The sequence below is a fragment of the Panulirus ornatus genome, chromosome 15 (genome assembly GCF_036320965.1).
Source record: "Panulirus ornatus isolate Po-2019 chromosome 15, ASM3632096v1, whole genome shotgun sequence".
Classification (NCBI taxonomy): Eukaryota; Metazoa; Arthropoda; class Malacostraca; order Decapoda; family Palinuridae; genus Panulirus; species Panulirus ornatus.
The window spans coordinates 7,482,123-7,496,308 of NC_092238.1; the positions used below are offsets into that span (position 1 = coordinate 7,482,123).

At 47.6% G+C, this 14,186-nt stretch overlaps 1 protein-coding gene across 5 annotated transcripts in view; it reads right to left on the reverse strand.

The window, feature by feature from the left end:
- The window catches only part of LOC139753720 (neo-calmodulin-like), a 657,420-nt gene that overhangs the window by 148,142 nt on the left and 495,092 nt on the right, over positions 1-14,186 (reverse strand). The window contains exon 1 of one of the 5 annotated variants that reach the window (XM_071670459.1): positions 12,312-12,536. The exons of 3 other annotated variants lie outside the window; for them this stretch is intronic. The gene's annotated coding sequence lies outside the window, so the exon portion shown is untranslated. Of the gene's footprint in view, positions 1-12,311; positions 12,537-14,186 lie in introns of those variants that run through there. One more of the 5 variants, XM_071670460.1, reaches the window with a different exon arrangement.

Sequence of the window (14,186 nt, forward strand, 5' to 3'; positions counted from 1 at the left end):
CAGCACTGCACAGGCTACCTCGATAGTGGCCGGACCCAGCAGCCCTACGGACGAAAACCCTGACGCCACCAGTCGTTGCCCTGCGGAAGACCATGTTATGGCTACGACGGCAGCCCTACGCACCGAGACCTGGGAACCCTGAGGTGCGACTTGAGAAGGGCGTCCGTTCCGTTGCCGGCCATCAACGAGTACACCTTCTGCAGGTGCTCTGGTCGCCCGCCCGCCAAGTTCAACCTTGTAACTGGATCCTACTACACAAGATCACGAAGCTCAACTGACCACCACAATGTCCCTCTCCAATCGCCGACAAGATGGAAAAGTAATGTGGAACACGAGAAACACAAGATCATTAAACCATACAGAATGAAACCGCAGCACAAACTAAACCACCGATAAACCAACTGAAATATAACACACAACAGAACCCCACAACACATATCACAACACGCAGAGCTTTTCCGCTACAACAACTAGAAAACTACAACACTAGAACCACCACTCCTCTGACGCAACTAGAACACTACAACACTAGACTCACCTCTCCTCTGACGCAACTAGAGCACTACAACACTAGACTCACCTCTCCTCTGACGCAACTAGAACACTACGACACTAGAACCACCACTCCACTGACGCAACTAGAACACTACAACACTAGAACCACCACTCCACTGACGCAACTAGAACACTACAACACTAGAACCACCACTCCACTGACGCAACTAGAACACTACAACACTAGAACCACCACTCCACTGACGCAACTAGAACACTACAACACTAGAACCACCACTCCACTGACGCAACTAGAACACTACAACACTAGAACCACCACTCCACTGACGCAATTAGAACACTACAACACCAGAATTCCTCTCTTCCAACATCGACTTGAACACCACAACCTCTAGTGGGGCTACAAGGCCAGTCATTAAAGCACTACAATAACCCACGATAACGATAAACTCATTAGCCATAAATTGGCAAGACGTAATTCCCATTCATTCAAGACTGAATAATAATTATTAGCTTTAAATTTTACCTTAATGATCTTCCTTAGCTTTACCTACCAGAGGGGAGGTTCAAAAATGACGTAACACTTTAACAACTACCAAGCTATAACTACCTAAGCTAAGAGTCTCACCAAGCATACTTCAACAACCAAAAAGCTATAACAACCCAAGCTAAGATTCTCACCAGGCATACTTCAACAACCAAAAAGCTATAGCAACCCAAGCTAAGTTCTCACCAGGCGTACTTCAACAACCACCCAGCTATAACTACCCAAGCTAAGTTCTCACCAGGCGTACTTCAACAACCACCCAGCTATAACTACCCAAGCTAAGAGTCTCACCCGGCATACTTCAACAACCTCCCAGCTATAGCCAGCTAGTACCTGTCAAGCTCCTTCCCTGACGTACCTGTCAAGACCATCCACTAGAGTACCTGTCAATCCCCTCTGCAGTACCTGTCAGTCCCCTCTGCAGTACCTGTCAGTCCCCTCTGCAGTACCTGTCAGTCCCCTCTGCAGTACCTGTCAATCCCCTCTGCAGTACCTGTCAATCCCCTCTGCAGTACCTGTCAGTCCCCTCTGCAGTACCTGTCAATCCCCGCTGCAGTACCTGTCAATCCCCTCTGCAGTACCTGTCAATCCCCCATGTAATACCTGTAACGTCACCCCTTGAAACACCTGTCAATTCCCCCGCAACACTTGCTTAGTCCCCTTGCAATACCTGTCAAACACCCCCCCTATGGCAATACCTGTCAAACACCCCCCCTATGGCAATACCTGTCAAACCACCCCCCCCTATGGCAATACTTGTCAAGTCGGCCAACAAGGTGTGTGTCAGACAGACTGGGGTCTGTCGTTCAGGCCAGCTTGCTAACTACCTCTCTGCCAATTAGCTAACTTGCTCGCTGTCAGCTAGCTAACTCGCTCGCTGCTAGTGACATAACTCGCTCAACAGCTAGATGGCTAGCTCGCTCGCTCGCCGCCAGGTGCCTAACTCACTCACTGCTAGCTAGCAAAATCACTCGCTCGCTAACTCCTTCACTCGTTGCTACCTAGCAAACTAACTCGCTCGCTCCTGGCTAGCTAGCTAACTCGCTCGCTGCTAACTAGCTAACTTGCTCGCTGCTAGCTACCGAACTCGCTCGCTGCTAACTAGCTAACTCGTTCGCTGCTAACAAGCGAACTGCTTGTTTGGTCTCCCGTCCATTTTTAACCCTTCTCCCCTCACCACAGCCTACGGCTCACCAGCCTTGCTCGTCGAACACAAATCAGTTTATATATATATTTTTTTCATACTATTCGCCATTTCCCGCGTTAGCGAGGTAGCGTTAAGAACAGAGGACTGGGCCTTAGAGGGAATATCCTCACTTGGCCCCCTTCTCTGTTCCTTTTGGAAAATCAAAAATGAGAGGGGAGGATCTCCAGCCCCCCGCTCCCAGTTTACATATATATATATATATATATATATATATATATATATATACCATACTTGTTCGCCGTTTCCCGCTCAGCAAGGATGCACCGGTACCGGACGAAGAACGCCCTCATTTGCTCACACCTACTCTCTCGCTGTCATGGGTAATGCATCGAAACCACAGCCCCACAGGACTTTTCCGTGGTTCCCCTGACTGCTTCAAGCTTCCTAGATTAGCCCAGTAACAGAACGTCGCTCCCCCTATGCCACATCGCTCTAAGAGCATGGGTTAGAGTCAACTGGAACGCTGTGGTATACAGTGGTCGACGTGCTGCCAGTGGATTGAACCAGGGCATGTTAAGCGTCTAGGGTAAACCATGGAAAGGTCTGTGGGGCCTGGTTGTGGATAGGGAGCTGTGGTTTCGGTGCATTGCACATGACAGCTAGAGAATGTGAGCGGATGCGGCCTTTCTCCGTCTGTTCCTGGGGCTACATCGCTAACGCGGGAAAAACGATCAAATGTTTTATATATATATATATATATATATATATATATATATATATATATATATATATATATATACATATATATACATATATATCCGCTTTCCGTTTACCAATAAATGTTGTGAAACATTAAAAAAGTTTGGAGGTTAGCGAACCCTGAATGGGGGGGAAAAATGAGGGGTATTTCAGCATTCCTTTGGGACCGTTCGCACAGGCAATCATTCTTCTCCTACCTGGTCTACATAGTGCACCAGTGCACAGGTATGATCACGAACCAATAGAGTACTATGTATGCTGGACTATTACTCTCTGTCTGTGCGTCTATTATACCATCCATCCACACACACACACACACACACACACACACACACACACACATATATATATATATATATATATATATATATATATATATATATTCTTTCTTTTTTCTTTCATACTATTCGCCATTTCCCGCCTCAGCGAGGTAGCGTTAAGAACAGAGGACTGGGCCTCTGAGGAAACACCCTCATCCGGCCCCCTTCCCTGTTCCTTCCTTTGGAAAAAAAAAAAAATGATAGGGGGAAGATTTCCAGCCACCCCCGCTCCCTTCCTTTTAGTCGCCTCCTACGACATGCAGGGAATACGTGGGAAGTATTCTTTCTCCCCTATCCCCAGGGATAATATTATATATATATATATATATATATATATATATATATATATATATATATATATATATATATATATATATATATTGAGAACTCTACCGAAGAGACACCCGGGTTCCAACAACAGTTAAAAACCAGCTGCTATGCACGAGGCAGCTGCAATGGAGAGCGGCAGTCACAGGAGTTCTTGGTCTAAACCAAACAAGCTTCCAATAAACTGGGAATGCGAGCTGGTCAAAAAGAGGGGACGAAACATATCCTACTATTCGCAAAAGAAAAAAAATGATATTCGACTTAACTCTTTCTGGTTAACATGGAAGCGCATATGGTTTTTATCTTGGTTCTGGAGAATTCATATACGAAACTGAAGTCGTATTATCAAAAACACAAACTTTATAATATATATATATATATATATATATATATATATATATATATATATATATATATATATATATATACGTTGATAACCACGAGGAAAATGAAACACGATCAATTCCCAAGTGCACTTTCCTGTAATGATCACATCGTCAGGGGAGATACAAGAATGAGATTAATGTAAAACAGTCAGTTGAGATACAAGGAAGAGACCAATGGCGTCTTAGTTACGTTTCTTTCTTGTGTATTAACCGACTGTTATACGTCCTCTGTCTCATACTTGCATCTCCCCTGAAGATGTGATCATTGCACGAAAGTGCACTTGGGAACTTACCGTGTTTCATTTTTCCTCTTGTTTATGAGCATATACTAGATCGCGCGCACCACTGTGACCTCTTGCAATTCATATGATTTCCAAACTTATTTCTGTTGGTTTTTCTGCTCTTCTCTGTTCTGTATAGCATAGCTTTTCCCTCCAGTTGGTCCACTGTGGTAGTCCTTCGATGGATCGACTCCTCTCTGTCTTATCCCATCTGGCGTCAATTGGCATCTTCAGTCCTGTCGGCCAAGCCTCTTCTCACCACTACCCATCCCCTCACTTCAACATCTCATCATCTCTCCCACGTCTCCTTTCTTCAACATCTCATCTCATCTCATCACCCTTCTGCAACATCTCGTCCAACGCACTCTTGCGCCAATGACTTCACTATATACACACACACTAAAACCACGTCTCCATTCCCGTTCTCATTCTATTATTCCGTATCTCTGTCTCTCTGGAGCTGGTTACATCTCTATCTAAATTCGAGGCTGCAGAGTCTCCGGATAAGAACGTAGCATTCTAGTTACGTTTAACGATGCAAAAAAAGAAAAAAAAGAAAGCTATTTCTCCTCATAAGTCTTTTACACATCTCGCTCGTTTCCCCCCCTCGCTCCTCACAGTCCCTCTCTGAAAAGAGCCCAGTTCGACCAGGCCATAACAAACATGTGGGGCATCGCCACATCTTCTGCCTTCATCCTGGACACACACCTCATATGACGAACGTTGCAAAATACGATTCCCAGAAGCCGGGAGTTTGGTGTATGTGCAATTGGCCATTTCCCTCATGAGCAGGTCCCATGTCCACAAGGATCTCATTCGTGCCAGTAAAGAGGACTGTGGGCATGATTGGATCATTAGCTCCTCTTCCACTTCCCTATTATTTAGCCAGAGTGGAATCCAAGACCTTCCTTCCTCTCATTTCACCTACAGTAACTCTCTCTCTCTCTCTCTCTCTCTCTCTCTCTCTCTCTCTCTCTCTCTCTCTCTCTCTCTCTCTCTCCAAGCGTCCCTTCTCCGTCTGCTGTAATGTTGCTGCCCTTTCCCCCAATTTCCATGGGTACCTTTCTGACCACTGCTCCCGTGAGGTGTGTCTGCGTCTGTCTGTCTCAAGCCACCCATGGCTTGCGTCCGAAGCGCGCTGTCTCGTTGCTGTATCCCACAGATTCTATGTGAAGTCCATCCACTCGAGGATCGACCGTTATAATATCTCCCTTCCTTGAAGGTGTGGAATTCCCTTCCCTCTTAGGTCTTTCCCTCTTCTTACAACTTTCCCGTTTTCTAAAGTCACGTCTATAAACACCAAGAGAAACTATAACTGATTGCATTTGCTTTTCGTGTACTCGTTTTCTTTCATCTGGGACGTCCATCATTATGACATATTTTTGCCCATGCCAAGACAGGTGACTGTACACAAGTATATATATATATATATATATATATATATATATATATATATATATATATATATATATATATATATCCACACAACAGGTATATATAATGCTTGTATAAACTGTTCCCAAACTCCTACTGCAGGTGGGAAGAACACGAGCGAGAAGGTTATTTCCATAAGTCCATCATCATCGTATAATATATATATATATATATATATATATATATATATATATATATATATATATATATATATATATATATATATATATATATATATAACCTCTGTACGCCTGAGAGTCGAACCTGGGCCACGGAGGACGGCAAGCCAGGAGGGGAAAAAGCAAGAAATTGAAATTGGAACCACACGCGAAAGTCGAGTAAAAAAAAAGAAAAAAAAGAAAATAGGGAAAAATACACAAAACATTGATCAAAGGACGAGTTCGAAAGGGGAAGCGGAGGAAAATACCAGACCTGGCCAGAGGGTGGAGGGTAAGAGTCCCACTTCTTTTTTTTTAATAAACTAATGTGACATAACAGGTACTGCTCTCTCTCTCTCTCTCTCTCTCTCTCTCTCTCTCTCTCTCTCTCTCTCTCTCCCTGGCTGTCTGTCTGTCTGTCTGTCTGTCTCTCTCTCTCTCTCTCTCTCTCTCTCTCTCTCTCTCTCTCTCTCTCTCTCTCTCTCTCTCTCTCTCTCTTTCTGTATGTTGCTATATACATTCGACAGTGTTGTCATGTAAATTCAGCAGTGTTGCTATGTAAATCAAGCAGGGTTACTACGTACATTCAAAGGTGATGTTACATAGACTAAGCAGTGTTGCTATGGAGATTTGATTGTGTCGCTACACACATTAGATAGTTTTGCTACATATATTCATCAGTGCTGCTATATATATATATATATATATATATATATATATATATATATATATATATATATATATATATATATATATAACGAAATATGATAAACAGATTTACATGATAATCGGTAAATGTAAGAGCTGGATAGTGCAGTAAATCCTAATGCTTCCGTAAAAAAGAAATGGTCGGAGTTTAGTTATATTATTTTTCATTTGAAATATGAAGTCGCTCCGAACAGCCTCGCTGAGGAGAGAGCTGTGGGAGGTGGCGGGTGAGAGCGAATTACATGTCGCTCGAGGAAGAGATGAGTACAGGAGGAGGAGGAGGAGGAGGAGGAGGAGGACAGGAGGAGAAGGAGGACAGGAGGAGGAGGAGGAGGAAGGTGTTGTCCAGCACCTGGGAAATCATGAATGAAAGCTGTGTCTTGCGTCTCGCTACCTATTCACCGGGTGTACTCAGCGCACAGGAGATGCTCCTGGGGGCAGGTGATGAGCAGGGTGTGTGTGCGCGTGTGTGAGGGGGAAGGAAGGTCAAGTGGTGGGGAAGGCAGAGTGGGGAGGAGGAGAGAAGAAGAAGAAGAAGAAGAAGAAGAAGAAGAAGAAGAAGAAGAAGAAGAAGAAGAAGAAGTAGGAGAAGAAGAGGAAGAGGAAGAAGAAGAAGGAGGAGGAGGAGGAGGAATGAGAGAGAGGCAGAGGGGAGAGGAACATGTACCTGAGGCAGTGGGAGACAAGGTCAACCACAGTGGTTGGGGTTAAGGTCAACCACAGTGGGTGGGGTTTAAGTCAACCACAGTGGTTGGAGGTATGTGCCACCACATTACCAGGGGTTAAGGTCTACGACAGTGCCAAGGGTTTAAGTTAACCACAGTCCCTAGGGTTTGCATTCTACCACAGGGCCTGGGGCTAAGGTCCACCACAGTGTTCTGAGGTCAAGGTGTGCCATACTGCCAGAGGTTGAGGTCAACCACAGCTAGGGGCTAAGGTCTACCACAATGCTAAGGGTTAAGGTCTACTACAAAGCCATGGGTTAAATTCTACCACTTCGGACGAAGAGACAAGAACCAGAGGAGTGAAGGAGAGATGACCAGTGAGGGAATTCGAACCCCTGACCCCCTGAGCGCAGCTCGAGTGAAGCGGACACACACATATATGCCAGGGATGGGACTGGCTAATGGATACGTTTGACTTTCAAAAGGAAAACGAGAGAGAGAGAGAGAGAGAGAGAGAGAGAGAGAGAGAGAGAGAGAGAGAGAGAGAGAGAGAGAGAGAGAGAGAGAGAGGGGGGGAATAATCAAAGGTGAGTGTATGAGAGAAAAGGCGTAGCCTAAGGGGTAGAGAGGCGAGCGAACACGTCGGGGACCAGAAAGACATGGAGCATTTCCAAGGCCGTCATCTTTCCCCCCCCCCCCCCAAACGCAAGACACGTAAAGAAAAATACGAAAAAGAAAATATGAACTAAAAATCATAACTGCCTGTCTCATTTACTTCAGAACCAATCCCTTCCCTCTCTTCCTACTCGTACACATGCCTTACATCCTCGATAAAAACTTTTTCACTGCTTCCAGCAACTTGCCTCCCACACCATATACTCTTAACACCTTCCACTGAGCATCTCTATCAACTGAGGTCTGAAGGAATACCTAATTTCACGTGAGCATTGACCTTCCTCAACCCAACTAGGACAATACATCTTGACAAACACGTCCACCTGACGAACAGTGACTGCAATGCAGTACACCAGACAAGCGACGGTGTACTAACGACTTCGTTAGCCCGGGGAAGATACGTAAGCGCGAGAGAAAGCCTCCGGCAACGATATCGGAAGAAAACGACGGAAAGAAAAAAAAAATAATAATAATGATATACACAAGGCGGAAGAAAACGGACCCAAGTCGCCTCTCGGGGTTCAATTATTGCCTCGGGAAACTGTACAGGGTACACTGTACACCTACCTGGCTCTGACGCTCGCCGATATGACAATTACATACGTATCGACATCCGGGAGAGAGAGAGAGAGAGAGAGAGAGAGAGAGAGAGAGAGAGAGAGAGAGAGAGAGAGAGAGAGAGAGAGAGAGAGAGAGTGGGGGGGAGGGAACTGGGTGGCGTGGCTAGGCGGACAGACTACAGGTGGAGAAAAATATATACGCTGGTACTCAAGCATTTGGGGTGTGGGGAGAAGGAGGTGGTGTCCCACCGACAGCCACTGCTAATTACCGAAGGTCTTGAAGTACCTAGCGAGGAGAGAAGACACGGGTTCATGGAATGTTGAGGTCGGATAGGCGTGTAGGTCAGGCGTGTGGGGTTGGGGGAAAGTTGGTCTGGCGTGTCGGGTTGGGGGAAAAGTTGGTCTGGCGTGTGGGGTTGGGGGAAAGTTGGTCTGGCGTGTGAGGTTGGGGGAAAGTTGGTCTGGCGTGTGGGGTTGGGGGAAAGTGTACAGGCGTGTGGGTTATGGGGCAGGGAGGTCAGGCGTGTAGGGTTTGGGGTAAGGTGTTCGGGCGTGGGTATCGGGGTAGGTCAGGCGCACAAGAAAGGAGGCGTGGCAGCCAGGGGGACGAGGGGAGACGCAGCAGTCATGCAGGAGGGGGGGGGGTTGAGGAAGGCGTGGCAGCCAGAAGGCGGGAAGGAAGGCGTGGTGGGCAGGTACGAGCGGGAAGGAAGGCATGGGGAGCCAAGCAGAAGCTGGAGGGAAGGCGTGGAGACCGAGCAGGAGGAGAAAGGAAGGAAGGCGTGGCAGCGAGACAGGAGCAGGTGGAACGCATGGCAACCAGGAAGGTGTTAGGGGGAGGCGTGGCAGCCAGCAGGTAGGAAGGAAGGCGTGGCAGCCAGCAGGTAGGAGGGGACGCATAGCAACCAGGCAGGTATAAGGGGGAGGCGTGGCAGTCAGCAGGTAGGAGGAGAGGCTGTTAGGGGAAGGCGTGGCAGCCAGGCAGGTAGGAAGGGGAGGCGTGGCACCCAGGAAGGCTGCTGGAAGGGAGGCGTGGCAGGGGTACCAGCCGTGGGTGGAGTTAGGATCACAACGGCAAAGCCTCATGGAAAATTGCTAGCCATGCAACTATTCATGTTGGCCGGTGATGCACGGGTCACGGGCTCCACGGAGACATATACAGAAACATCCAATGAAAGATTATTGTCACACATTCTCAGTTAATGGGGCTCGAACCTGTGTCCTCAGGCTGCCCACAGGCCGTAGATAATTACGTAAATTTATGCATACGATGATCTACTTAGCAACAGAGGCATTTTAGCGGATGTTTAGTGTAATTAATTAACGTTCCTTTAGACTATTAGACATGGCATGTGTACAGCGCTGACCTACTACACACACACACGTAAATACACGGGGAATATGTAATGGTGGTGTTTATCTTGGCATAAAAAGGGTGTTTATCTTGGCATAAAAAGAATGTCTCTGACCCCATACCCAACACTGTTATCTTGACTTGCATGCACTTTCATTAACTCATACCCAACACTGTTATCTTGAAATGTATGCACTTTCATTGACTCATACCCAACACTGTTATCTTAAAAGGTATGCATTTTCATGAACTCATATAACCAACACTGTTATCTTGAAATAATAAACACAGATTCAGTGACCCATCATAACCAACACAGTTGTTACCTTTAGTACACACGTACATTCGAAACAGATGCCCTCATGTACACAGGTACCGTACAGAAGATTCATAAAACACCTCGCTCATCCAAGCAAATCTAATATTCGCTCCATGTAAATCGCGCCAAGCAATCAACTGTCACACGCAAAACTTCCCTTAAACACAGCATTCGTCTCTCATGCAACACTCATCATCTCCCCCCCAAAAAAAAAGAAACACATAACCAATATCCCAAAACACCCCAGCAGTTATCCCCCAACATACCCAGCAACTGCTCGACACGCAAACCTTGTCGTAGACACAACACACACTTACCCCGACGTAAAACAGTTGCCCTACATAGAGTACTTCGTCTACACCCCATTCGTCCCACATGTAAGACTTGCCCTACATACCACACGCGTCTTATGGGCCACAGCACTCACCCATCACAGCAACCGCTGTACACACAGCACTTGCCGTACATACCGCGCTCTGTCGCACCCCAACAGCACCTGCTCCCTACACAGAGCACTTCCCTTACACTTACCCCTTTCACATAGAACTTGCCCATCTCACAACACTTCCTCTACACACTGCAAATCACTACTTCAACCCACAAAACCCCGGAGAAAGTATTAGACGTGAAATGACAGGATCCAAATCACTGCTGAGAACACCCCTCAAAGAAGCACTTATTCTTGTTTACCTTCGAGGTAAGTAGACCTCATGAGCACTTCTCTTGCACAGCTCTTTTATCACTCCCTTACGGAGGCACTTAATAAACCATCTGAAGTGTACTTACGAAATACTTTTTCTCACTACACTGAGCAGGAAGGCCTCTCCAAGAACCCCCTTTCCCCCTCTCCTGCTGGAGCAACTGGTATTGCGTCCTCGATCTCTCTGGGGGACTTCGAAACTAAACGCCCGTGCCATTGCTAAGCCAGCGCGGGTGGGGAAGATGATGTTCATGTGCTAAACTCGACGAATAAAGGACTTTCAATTACTCTCCAGACGTAAGTGTACGATATTTTTGGACCGACTCGGTGCCACATACGTTTACACGCAACTGCGAGAGGTTGCGACCACTACCTGGGCGCAACATGAGACACAGTCGTAGCGACTCTGGTCTCGTAAGCTGGCTTGCGACGGCGTGTTTCAGAACCGATGTATATACATACGTATGTATATACACACTTTTTGAAACCGTGGTATAAAACTGGCATCACATGACACATGTTTACGCCACAAGACAATGAGCGGAAGGGGAAGAGGAAGGGGAAGAAAATTCTGTCTTAATGCAACAGATGCTGCAGCTGTTGGTATGGGATGGTAGTGGAAGGGGAAGGTGGTCTAGTGTGTAGTGCTCTAGACCCGTAACCTTTCAACGAACTTACGACTAACCTCGATCTATTGACAGACTGCATTTACACTAACTACTGCCGGAGATGGTAACGACCAATTCAGTAGTTTCGTCCGGCGTAACACACTCCTCAGCACTTCACGACTATTCATTTGCGTTTTCCCCACACGAACTCGCGTGACTGTACTCGATCTCGGGAGGTTAAGGAGGCCTTAATTGGACTCATTTAAGAGACTTGCTCCACAGTCATCCCCCCTGTGTCGAATCATCAAATCTCTTTTTAATTTCTTTTTTTCAAGCGGTGGTAGCGAGAGTGGCTGGAAGAAGCCGCCACTACATACATATACCCCTTCTCGCTCCCAACGCACCAGCACCATACCACAGCCACCTGCAACACACACCTGGACGTGGTGGTGGGGGGCGGTAACTGATGAAGAATAACAATTAACCTTTCGCGACGGTGTAAGTTTAATTAGGCCCGGCGATGATGCTGGGTGGGTTGGGGTGGGGAAGGTGAGGTGAGGTGAGGTGGTATTTCTGTCATAATGGCATCCTCGCCGCCCACAAGGATAATACAGGCGACGGGGCGATTACCGATAACCAATTATACGCACATCTTTGTCTCTTTCACTTAAGGGAGATGAGGAACAGTGACAGAGATAAGTGGAAAGGTAATAGCTAGCGTGTGTGTGTGTGTGTGTGTGTGTGTGTGTGTGTGTGTGTGTGTGTGTGTGTGTGTGTGGCGAGCGGTGAGGCAAAGAAGAGGAGGGAGGGAAAGACCTGGCAAATACGCTTCTTACACGTTACTCACACCCACAACAGAAATCTAAATAAACGTCCGAGCACTTATAAAAACGAAATTCTCTTCTACGAGTCGTCTCACTATCACTAATTCAGCGCGGGAGGAGGCGCGGAGGCCCGTGCAGGAGGCGTGTGCAGCGGCGGGCGCGTGTAGAGGGCGCGGGCGTCAGCGTCCACGTGAGGCGCTGGGGGGGCAGCCACCGCGTGTGTGTGCTCGGAGAGCTGCGCCGACCGGGAGTGAGTGAGGGGTCGACCTGGGCGCTGCATGCAGGGCCTGACGACCATGCGCCAGGCCTGCCACACCACCCTCACCCTCACCACCACCACCACCACCACCACCAGCGTCATCACCCACCTCTCTCTCTCTCCCTCTCTCCCTGTCTCTCTCTCTCTCTCTTCCCCTCTCCCTGTCTCCCTCTCTCTCTCTTCCTCTCCCTGCCTCTCTCTCTCTCTCTCTCTCTCTCTCTCTCTCTCTCTCTCTCTCTCTCTATCTCTCTCTTCCCCTCTCCCTGTCTCTCTCTCTCTCTTCTCCTCTCCCTGTCTCTCTCTCTCTCTCTCTCTCTCCCCTCTCCCTCCTCCACAGGAAAACCATTAACGTCGGCACTGGCACTACTGATGGGCACTTGCACCGATACAGGCACTGGCACTACTGATACAGGCACTGGCACTACTGATAGGCACTGGCACTACTGATACAGGCACTGGCACTACTGATACAGGCACTGGCACTACTGATACAGGCACTGGCACTACTGATACAGGCACTGCCACTACTGATACAGGCACTGGCACCGATACAGGCACTGGCACTACTGATACAGGCACTGGCACTACTGATACAGGCACTGGCACTACTGATACAGACACTGGCACTACTGACACAGGCACTGGCACTACTGATACATGCACTGGCACTACTGATACAGGCACTGGCACTACTGATATATGCACTGCCACTACTGATGCAGGCACTGGCACTACTGATACAGGCACTGGCACTACTGATACAGGCATTGGCACTACTGATACAGGCACTGGCACTACTGATACAGGCACTGGCACTACTGATACAGGCACTGGCACTACTGATACAGGCACTGGCACTACTGATACAGACACTGGCACTACTGACACAGGCACTGGCACTACTGATACATGCACTGGCACTACTGATACAGGCACTGGCACTACTGATATATGCACTGCCACTACTGATACAGGCACTGGCACTACTGATACAGGCACTGGCACTACTGATACAGGCATTGGCACTACTGATACAGGCACTGGCACTACTGATAGGCACTGGCACTACTGATACAGGCACTGGCACTACTGATACAGGCACTGGCACTACTGATACAGGCACTGGCACTACTGATACAGGCACTGGCACTACCGATACATGCACTGGCACTACTGATACAGGCACTGGCACTACTGACACAGGCACTGGCACTGGCACTGGTAGACACACTGGTACTGGTATAAATCACAGGTACTTACACTGGTACCAGTACTGGGGCCGACACACGGAAAGGTACTAACTACGTGGTACTGCCACAGCCACTGGCAACAGCCATTTTAAAGGAACTGTCACAGATGCAGATGCAACTCCTGATAAGACACTGGCACTGATAAGGGGCAGAGAGGTGTACCTGGGCAAGTACAAGGGAGAAGTAGAGGTACTGGCGTGGCTGGAGACACTGGTACTGGCGCTCGGTTCTACTACCAGGACGCTACAGAGGGAACCACTCTCACCATCACAACCACCAAACGACCGAACTACCACTAACAACTAGAGCCATCGAAAAGAACCTCCAAATCACACCCTAACAACCTCCAAACTGTTGTGTATATATATATATATATATATATATATATA